Source organism: Amphibalanus amphitrite, unplaced genomic scaffold (assembly GCF_019059575.1).
Source record: "Amphibalanus amphitrite isolate SeventyFive unplaced genomic scaffold, NRLGWU_Aamphi_draft 001378F_arrow, whole genome shotgun sequence".
Lineage (NCBI taxonomy): Eukaryota > Metazoa > Arthropoda > Thecostraca > Balanomorpha > Balanidae > Amphibalanus > Amphibalanus amphitrite.
In genome coordinates this window covers 126,339-136,284 of record NW_024882871.1, presented here as the reverse complement: position 1 = coordinate 136,284, position 9,946 = coordinate 126,339, and the positions used below count along the sequence as shown (strand labels likewise).

The 9,946-nt window shown below is 47.5% G+C and overlaps 1 long non-coding RNA gene across 1 annotated transcript; it reads left to right on the top strand.

Moving 5' to 3' along the window:
• The first annotated feature begins 633 nt into the window (after positions 1 to 633).
• Positions 634 to 8,492, top strand: LOC122372618. Its single transcript, XR_006254898.1, has 3 exons — positions 634 to 790; positions 6,515 to 6,681; positions 8,245 to 8,492. It is a non-coding gene; the product is annotated as an uncharacterized LOC122372618 (long non-coding RNA).
• The last annotated feature ends 1,454 nt before the right edge of the window (positions 8,493 to 9,946 follow it).

Below are 9,946 nucleotides of genomic sequence, written 5' to 3'. Positions count from 1 at the left end.
AGCACTCTAAAGGCCGTCCGCCATCGCACATGGCTGTATATAATCCAAGATCGGCAGTGCATCGTCAACTGCTGACAAATAGTCGCTTTTACAAAGCATTTTTGACGAGGCTCTAGCTCATTTATTTTGCGATAATTTCGATCCAGTGATCGTTGAATATTTAACCCGCTTCCTTATTTTTGACGCTCTTTCGATTGCCGCTTACCGCGTGTCGCTACGTTGCCCAGGAGCCGAGTTGGATGTGAACCCCCCCCCCCCCCCCCAGCACTCGGCGGAAAGTTCAGGTCGCCAGGACCAAGGCCGTATAGGCCAGGACGGCGCGGGTTAAAGTAGAAGGGGTCATTTTGTAAATTGTTGCATCTTTTGCAACATAACGGGCGGAGTTATAAGCTTGCAACAATCCACTGGCCACTGGCCAATGGCCATAACGGCCATAACTGGCGACCGAACTGGCGACTGCCGAATCGGAACGCTAGGCGCCTTGGCTATATGGCACAATTTGAGCTCATGCTAGCCGGCACAGCATCACTTCAGGCGCATACCACTAATGCCATCTACCGATAAAACTACAAACTAGTGCTTAGAGAAGCAAGCTATTAACGCTTTTCACCTCTATTTTCTCCTTTCAATAACGGCGCAGTAAATACGGTTACGACGCTCATTTTGTTGCAGCGGTTGCAGGTATTGTGTAATTCGGGCGGAGAGCAAGACAAGATAATATATCCTAATTTGTTGCAAAAATGTCGGGAGTTGCGTTTGGAGCAAGGCAAATGGCTCAGTTGAAGAACTGGTAAGGCGGTTAAGTGATATGTAATACTGGGGGCATGCTGGTATATTGTATATCGTTCAATTTTAGGCATTAATGTTGCTCCCGTACCTACCCACTCAATGCTCAATGGTAGAAAGTAATAAAATTGTTTTTTATTTACTAGCAGATTCAGAGGCATTTGGGGCAGATCTCTCACCCCCTGCAGTGCCCGACGTTACTAAAACATTGTTCTTGAAAAGAGAGAAACAGGGTTTTTGTTACAGGGTTTGCCTTAAAGGGACTATCCCACCTTAATAATATCCCACCTTAATATCCCACCTTTAACATGGGGTTTGAGTTGAGATAGCCAAGTTTGCGGCGAGGTTCAGAAACCACTATCTATCTAGGTTGCAACCCCCGCGGCCAGGGGCGGATCCAGGATTTTTCGGGAGGGGGGGCGGCAAGTCAAAATAGGGGCGACCTGGCAATCTGGGGGCGCTTCATACGAAGGGGCGCCAAACCGTCGTCAAAATCGAGAGTCGTCGAACCCGCGCCCGCGCCGTGGTGTGGGACGTTGCCATGCTCCCCCTCAGGTTTTTCGCAAATATCTGAAAAAACAGCTGTGCGCAGCGCCGCCGTTTTAAGCACACATTATCATGCATCTTTTTTGCACATGTTGTGAAAGTGTCAGGCCCGGGTCATGCAACGGTCACCAGGTCATGACAAGTGACCTAACCCCATGGAATGTTAAAATGCTCACCATTGCTATACCGACAGAACGGTCGCTTTGAAACTGTCAACGATTGATGAAAGCAACAATATTCGTGAAATGTATATCTCGGAATTTTGATATTTGTGGGCTAAGGTCAGGTCAGTTTTGCGACCTCTCCAATCTCCATTAGGTACCTATACCGGGTAGGTATACTACCTAAGTTTATGTGAGACACCTGAAAGGCTTTTGGACGAGCGCCATTCTAGACAATCGCAAGCATTAGGATACATGTAAAATCAACACACTGAATAAGAAAATTGCACCTGTGACCATTCATTGTGTCCCACAGGTCATCCCAGGTCATGAAAGGTCCTGAACAGTTTTTTGAAAATAACTTTTGATAGATACATATGCTAGAACGATAAAAACACCTCCGTTGTGTTCAGCTCGACGATACAGATCGACTGATATGCAACATGACATTCCCCGGTGAGGTCATGACCTTGACCTGAGGTCAAATTATCAAAATTACCTTTGTCATGACCAAAAAATTACAAAATTACTCGACGACAGAAACGCGATGCTGGCAAACGTAATGTCGAGCCTCTCTTGAGTCAAAAGCTATTGCAGGAAAACATTGTTCGTAAAACTGCTATTTTTAGAGTTTTTGCCCTCTGGAGGCTAGACCGTTGACCAGAGGTCAATTCTGAGGGCAGTTCCATAAGCACCTTTGAAAGGGCTATTGAATGCGCTTTACCGCGGCACTATAGCTCTATTGGTTTCCGATCTATGTGCCGGCGTTTCGAAAATTGTTGAAATAGGCAACATTTTACCTTTGATGACCTTTGGTGACCTGACCTTATTTGACCTAACCTAGAAAACCGCTTACCGCGTGTCTCTAGTTCTACGCGACCTAGGAGCCGAGTTAGACGAGGGGACGTGACCTCCCCCCCCCCCTAGCACGACACGGAAAACTCGGACCACCAGCACGGCGCGGGTTAAAAGTCGTAGATGGGCGCCGCTACGTTAGCAAAAAATATTAGCAAAAAGGTGGCCTCCATTTGCTGGTGCATCCTTCTTCTCCTTTTTTTCTGGAAGCGTCTCACTTATGCTGGCTTGCCTCACTTCTCCTGAGGGCGCCCAACCTCTGCTGGGATCGCCCAATGCCTCATGGGGAGGCCCACTTTGCTTGAGTCGCATCATTTCTTCTAAGAACGACCTATTGGCTGTAGGCGACCCACTTATCTGGGACGGCCATCTTCTGCTAGAAGCGCCCCTCTTCTTCCTGATGCGTCACACTTCTACTTGGAGTGCACCTGTTCTGTTAGGGCGCCCCTTTGCTGCTGGGGAGTCCCCTTTTCTACTGTGAATGGGGCGACCCTCTCCTCTTGGGCGACCCCAAATTCTGCTGGAGGCGCCCCATTTCTGTCCAACTTTTGCTGGGGTGCCCCTGTTCTGCAGGGGACACTTCTCTTTTGCTAGAGACACCTCTTCTGGGGGCGCCCTTCCACTGCGGGGACTTATCTCTTCTGCCAGCGGCACCCCTTTTTTCTTATGTTTTTTTTTTTTTACTGGGGCGTCCCTCTTTTGTTCGGAGTGGGGCACCCTTCTCCTTTTTCTGGGGCACCGCCCCTCTGCTGGGGCTGCCCTTCCGCTGTCAGGGGCGCCCCTCTTGTGCAGAATATGCTCCTCTTCTTGTAATGAGGCGCCCCTCTTCTACTGGGGGCACCCGACGACTGCTGCCTGCTGGGAAGCCCATCTGCTGCCGGGGTAACTATCTTCTGCCGGATATTGTCAATGGGGCGCCCCTATCCTGTTTGGCGAGCCAAAACTCTGCCGGAGACTCCCTATTTCTGGTCAACTTTTGCTGTGGCGCCTCTCTTCTGCTGGGACGCCCCTCTTCTGGTGGGGGCGCCCCTCTCCTGTTGGAAACCCTTCTCTTCTGGGCCCCCTCCGCTGCCGGGGGCACCCCTCTTCTCTTAGTGGCATCCATTTTCTTCTTATGGGGCTCCTTTTTTGCTGGGGCGCCCATCTGCTGTCAGGGCGCCTCTCTTCTTCTCGGAATGGGGGCGCCTCTCTCCGTTTGCTGGGGCGTCGCTCCTCTTCAGGGGTGCTTTCTCCTGCTGGGGGTGCCCTTCCGCTGCCAGGGGCGCCTCTCTTGAACAGAAGGTATCTTTTTATTCTTTTAATAAGACGCCGCTCTTCTGCTGGGGCGACTCTCATCTGCTGGGAACGGGCAATTGGGCGTCGCTCTCGTGCTTGGTGAGCCCAACTTCTGAGTGGAGGCGCCCTTTTTCTCCTCAACCTTTGCTGTGTCGCCGCTCTTCTGCTCGGGGCCCCCTCTCTGCCGCGGGCTATGGGCGCCTTTTCGGATGGAGGGGGGGGGGCCGCCCCCGCCGCCCCCCGCTGGATCCGCGCCTGAGGGGCGCCATGTTTTTTTTTTCAATGGGGCGCCCAGTCGCCTGTGATCTTCAATGGGGCGGGGCGCCTGTTATGCTTTGCAGATCAGGGGCGTAACCACGCTAAAAGTGGTGCGGACAAACTTATAGGGGGCGCCATCCCTCAAGGGGGCGCCATCGCCCAAGGGCGGCGCCATTGCCTAAGGGAATGGGGTGAGTAAGAGGGGCGCCTTTATGTGAAAGAGGGGCGCCTATGAAGTTTATAGGGGCGCCTCCATGCGATAAAAGGGGCGCCTTGCCTTGGTAGCGACTGCGTATGCAATCCACTACCATCTACTGTTGCGTCGGAGCTTTGTGTGGGGCGCCATTGCATGGGTCGTGGGTATTGATAGTGCTAAAGCGCGCCTTATATGTATATGGCGTTGTCCGGTGCCCGGCGCCTGACGGCGCCGGGCACCGGACAGCTGAAAGGGCGCCACTTTGCCGGGGGGGGGGGGGGCGGCCGCCCCCGTCGCCCCCCCTGGATCCGCGCCTGCCCGCGGCCTCTTGGTGTTGAAGAAATTCGTTCCCTTCATTTGAAAATGGGCCTTGTACACGGCCCTATCTTCAACATGGAGCGACCGTTAGTGTGACGTCACCTCGTTTAGTCATTCTGATTTAAATGGGTTTGTTCGTTGAAAAATCGCTTAAAACTTGGTCTGAACTTTGTTGTGGTGCCTACAGAGTAAAAAGAATCAGCTTTATGACAGTAATGTGGCCTGGGGAAGGAGGTAATTTTTGGCTGTGACGTCACATATTTGAAAGTTTGTGTTTGGAATATGGGAAGCCTAAGATGTTTAATGAAAAATAAATGCCAGAACCGTGTTCCTGGTCATCCAATCTATAAAGTCGGGCACAATTTAACTGGTTTTAACAACATTTTAGAAGGTGGGATAGTCCCTTTAAATGCATGGCAGTGCATAAGGAATCAAAATCTGAGGACTAAGGATTTTGAAGAAATTCTTTCGGAACATGCTTCCACAACATCTACAACTACCGCACTTGATCTGCCAGTGTTTTAATTTATTCAACAGCAACAAGCACTGTAGAATCATTGTTCAATGCACAAGAAAGAAAAATGCAAGCAACTTTGGGAAAGTGGGAAATAAGTGAAAGACTGGGAATCATTTGACTTCACATTGTGCATAGTTTTCTGTTTGACCCTTTCTGTAAATATTTTTTAATACAGCACTAGATTTGCTATCTGATTTACTAGGAAATTTGTTCAGCATACTTTGCATTTAAGAGGTAAACAGTTTTTTCAAAATGTGTTTTTGAACCCCTATGAAGTACCTACTATGATGTCACTGATGTTAAATACTATGTGACTGATTGATGATTATATTGTTACTCCCTAATAAGTCGAGCAATGATGTGGAACTGTAAAATGGCAACTTTGAGCTGTGAGTCAGAGAAATGGGAGCCATGTACTAATAATTTTGATTAAGTTTATCATCTGTAAAAAGCAATGAGTGCTAACCAGTTTTAAAACAATTTAGAAAATATCATGTCATGTTCAAAGAGATATTTACAGTGAGCGTCAAACTTGAGAAAAGCATGCTATAACACCACACTAAACACTTACTTTCCTCATCGAAGGTTTTCTTCCAGATAGTGGGTTAAGTTGGGATAATTAAATCTAGAGAAAATGGTCATCCTGATCCTCTAGTAATATCAAGGTACTTATCATACTGAAAGCCAACCAACAATGAAATTTTATGCCAAATCAGTGTTTCGTGATAGACCATTCGTGATAGAATGTGCTGAATTTTAAGTAAATTTCTATCATTTCAATCAGTGAAAAGGCCCCCAACCACTACTGACTATTTCTTGAGATTGAAGCTTTTGGTGTGAAATGCCTCAAGCGAAGGTTGTGCCACTGCTAGGAGCCTTAGGAGCCCTTTGATAGTTTATTGGCTATTGAGGAAGCTTACTATTTATAGCATTGGGCCTATGTCCAGATTAGATTTGGTTTTCTAATTTGGTAATGGGATGTGGCAGGCTTTGTTTATGGATTACAGATTAGATACAGTACTTGTCAATAGGTACTGAGAACAACAAGTTATTTTCTTGTCTTTTCTTGTGAACCAATGTACTTAAAAGTTCAGAGCAAAATGGATACTTGTTTGTGGTATTGGCAATTAATAGTCAGTACCTATATATCCAAATTACTGTTTAATTTATGCAAATAATGCTGAAATAGTTCAATGAGTTTCTGTGCCAGATAATTTTGGATACATTTTATCCCTAGCCCCAAGCGATTTCGAGGTTCCATGGGGCGAAATATTTGGTGCAAAACCAAAGCACTAACGGTATATGAGTGGTAGTGTCTAGTGTGTCATCGAAATGTACCCTGTGGTAATGTGAAATAAACGATTTTATCCCCAATCTTCTAGCTGAGCTGACCCCTTGTGCTTTTTCGGAACGAAGTTTCTTGCTAGCTTACTCACGATCCCTTTTTAGGGATGCTTTTCTTGATGACATGCACATCACCTCAGCTTATTAGCACTGATAAACTCTAACTCTGACGATTGTTTGGTCTCAGAGTAGAGTGCCTGTTACCGTTAATCTCGATTGAGTTTTGATGTGACCCGTGACCGGATGCGTCGCTCACAGGATCCCCACGCTGGCCACCTTCGGCGGCTTCGCAGCGCTGACCGGATGCTACATCACCGACTGGCAGGTGGTCTGCGGGTACATCCCCTTCTACAACCAAAAATTCAAAGAGGACTCCAACGAATGATTTAATCAATTGTCTTTGTGTGACAGGGAAAACTTGTATGGTAAGTAATTCTTGTTTTAGATTGATAGTTTCACTGTTCTGTGTAGTTAGTTATTCGCTTTAATTTGGAAAAGACGGCCGATGACAATATCGCTGCGATGTCGCTTTTAGATGAATCAGTGGCGGATCCAGGGGGGGGCAAAACAGTGTCCGAAAATTTGTTGATTTGGGTGGGAACTGACATCCAAAGAAAATTATTTTGCACTCTCATCCCAATTTTTCAAGAGCTGTTTTCCACTCCCAGTTTTACTGAAAGCAAGCATTTGTGTGGATGGTTGTTTTACATCCTACAATCTGTCACACTTGTATACCTATAAACGTGCGCCATTGAACATCCTTTTCCACCCTTTTTGGGCCTTATATAACTGACAGTTTTCCACTCTTATCCCCCTTTTGGGTGAAGAATTCCCCCTCCGACACCTAAGCGAAAATACAATTTTGGGACACTGGGGCAAAATGGGCATTTGCCCCCCCCCCCCCCCAACGGCATAATTTTAACATCACGCCTATGGACGAGGCATGTAAAGAATCGATAAATTGTTATGGTTTGCCCCTCCCCCCCCCCAAAAAAAAAAACTGAGCTGGATCCGCCTCTGAGATGAATTGTAGTAAGTTCCTTAATTGTATCGGTATATTTCTTACCACTGGTAGGTAAGAAAGTTTGTTTACATTTTGTGGTACTACTGTAGTTAAATTTTACCGTATAATTCATGTATCATACGCGGTGTGGGGTGCAGCGTCGCCTCGGGGCAGGTCCGCTGAGCTCACCCTCCAAATCCAAATCCGAATCCAGTGTATTGATGTATCCACCAGCCCTCTCGTCGTGTACATAAAAGTATTAAAATACACCGACAAACAACATGTGAATCATTACGCAGTATGTATCCATAAAAAGGCTAAAATCAACGCAATAGCGAAACACTAAATACAAAGAGAAATAAGACATCTAAAACATCTTACCATCCTGCTGCCGACTATTTAGAAATCAATCGCACTATTCAGCGCCTCCACTGCCCTGTACACGAAACTCCAGTTGTAGGGCCAACCGCCAGGTGGCCTCTATTCGATATTTCCTCACGGGATAATGGCTCATCCATTTTGTCTCTGACCTTGGAAAAGTGACTTGGGCTTTTCGCAGATTCACTCCGCAACTTGACAATCAAAACGTTTCGTATTGCATCAAAACGCATATAGTGCGTGGGCCTATAATGCCCACGCTTGGCAGTGAGGCCCTAATGATCTGCAATCACTTTGCACAATGCGCATTCTTTTAGTCAGACTGGCTCCGCGTTCGATGTCTCTCGGACGACGAAGATTCTACGTCGACCGGCCAATCCCGTCCAAGGTCAGCGGGGGCTCGGCTGCGGTTATGGAACGTGATTGGCCGGACGGCGTAGAATCTTCGCCGTCCGAGAGACATCGAACACGGGCTAAGTTTCCCGTTTATAGCGTATATTTATGGTATAATGTAGTCACATTTACTTTGCTTTAGATCGAGATGAAGAGACTTTGTCTATTAGCGAATGTGAATTTCCCACTGATAACGATCACTGTTTGTTCACAGAAACCGTGTCGGATACCGCATCACACGTCGGCGTCTTGGCCCTACGAGCTGCAGCCACCCGAGGCCGTCCGGCGACGGCCAACAGTAGGTCAAACATCCGTCAGCAGTGAATGACACAACAGGCTCCGATGGCCTGGCCGGGTATCTATTCGATTGACGGTTTTCCGCAATATTGTGCTACCATCGTCTCACCATGTGTGCGAGTGTGATTGGCTGCGCATTTTTAACAAATAAAATGCGTGGTGAAATCGGATTGTTTGCTTTAACAATGCTCTGATGTGGATGGTCTTGCAAACACACAAAGAAAAAAATGACAAGAATGCCGCACACAGGTACCGTGACACAAAAGTTATTTATGACGTACATTTTTTTTACCGGCAAGGCTTAATTATTCCGTTGAAATGTGGGAAAGTCTTAACCCTCGCATGTGTGCGGCGTTTTCCAGCTTCTAATGTGTAGGGGGGGGTCGGTTGGACCCCCCCCCCCTTGCCGTTTGGCCCCTGATCGAGCTAGAGCTTCGCGGAAAAAACGAGCGTGTTGCCCGTGACGAGAGGAAGCCAATGATACCCAATTTTAAGGTCCTAGGTCATTGGTTGACCTTCCAGGTCAGGTCAATGACCCAAAGTCGGGAAAATCGGGACCTATTAGAAAGTCGTAAAGTGTGGCTGCTAAGGGATTTTTCGGGGTGCTGATCACGAATATCGTGTTAGTTTTGATCACAGATGATGTCTTTAAGCATTTAGACCAGGTCGGGTCAGGTCAGGTCAGGTCAATCAGTAGGCGTCGTGACGGGTATTCGTAGTACGTGTCAACCGCCTCTGACAGCTTCGTAACATGTTACGAAGGCACCAAAACTACTTCGTAAATGTTCAAATGGTTGCTAAATTCGAATTCAGCTCCAAAAACTAGCCTAGAAACATGTAAAACTCGAAAAGGTGAACCGAGGTCACCCGAGGTCACCAAAGGTCAATGACCTGACCTGACCTTCAGGTGACCTTGACACCCACCCTAATGCATGAGAGCAACATCAAATCACATGTTTGAACGTTTGAAACCACGAAAAGCTTGCAAACGCGCGGCTAATGCGAGCCGACGTACGCCGAATCGCGATTCCGGCCAAACATGGTCTCGGAAAAGAGGTCTCAGGTCAAAGGTCATTTGGGTCAGGGTCATGAAATTTTCAGGGTAGGTGTCAAATTGATCAATGCGAGGGTACTGAAAGTTTCGTCGCGATCGACCGCTTTTTACGCGAGTTATGTGCGAAAAACCATGGGGGGGGGTCCATCCGACCCCCCTACACATGTGCGAGGGTTAAACCGCGCCCCGTAGGGCTACCGGCGGACCCTACCACCCGTAGGGGGGGGGGGGGCCTGAGATCTCGGAAATTTACCGGCCGATTTTCAAAATTCAAACGGCGTTCGATAGCCCCACCCGGGAACTACCTTGTGACCAAATTTCATTGACCTAGGTCAAACCGATGACGTCACAGGTCAGGTCAAAGGTCGGATTTTCACCGTTCACAGGCATTTCAAGAAATGTATTGTGAAATCGAGTAAATTGGTAAGTTATTGAAAACCGTCGATTGTATATTGTTCGTCAAACACATACTTCGCTATCTGAGGTCACTGATGCCAGGTCAGGTCACAGAGGTCAGGTCACGAGGGGGGTCACAATATGAAGGTGTCGTGTGATACATGTTTTA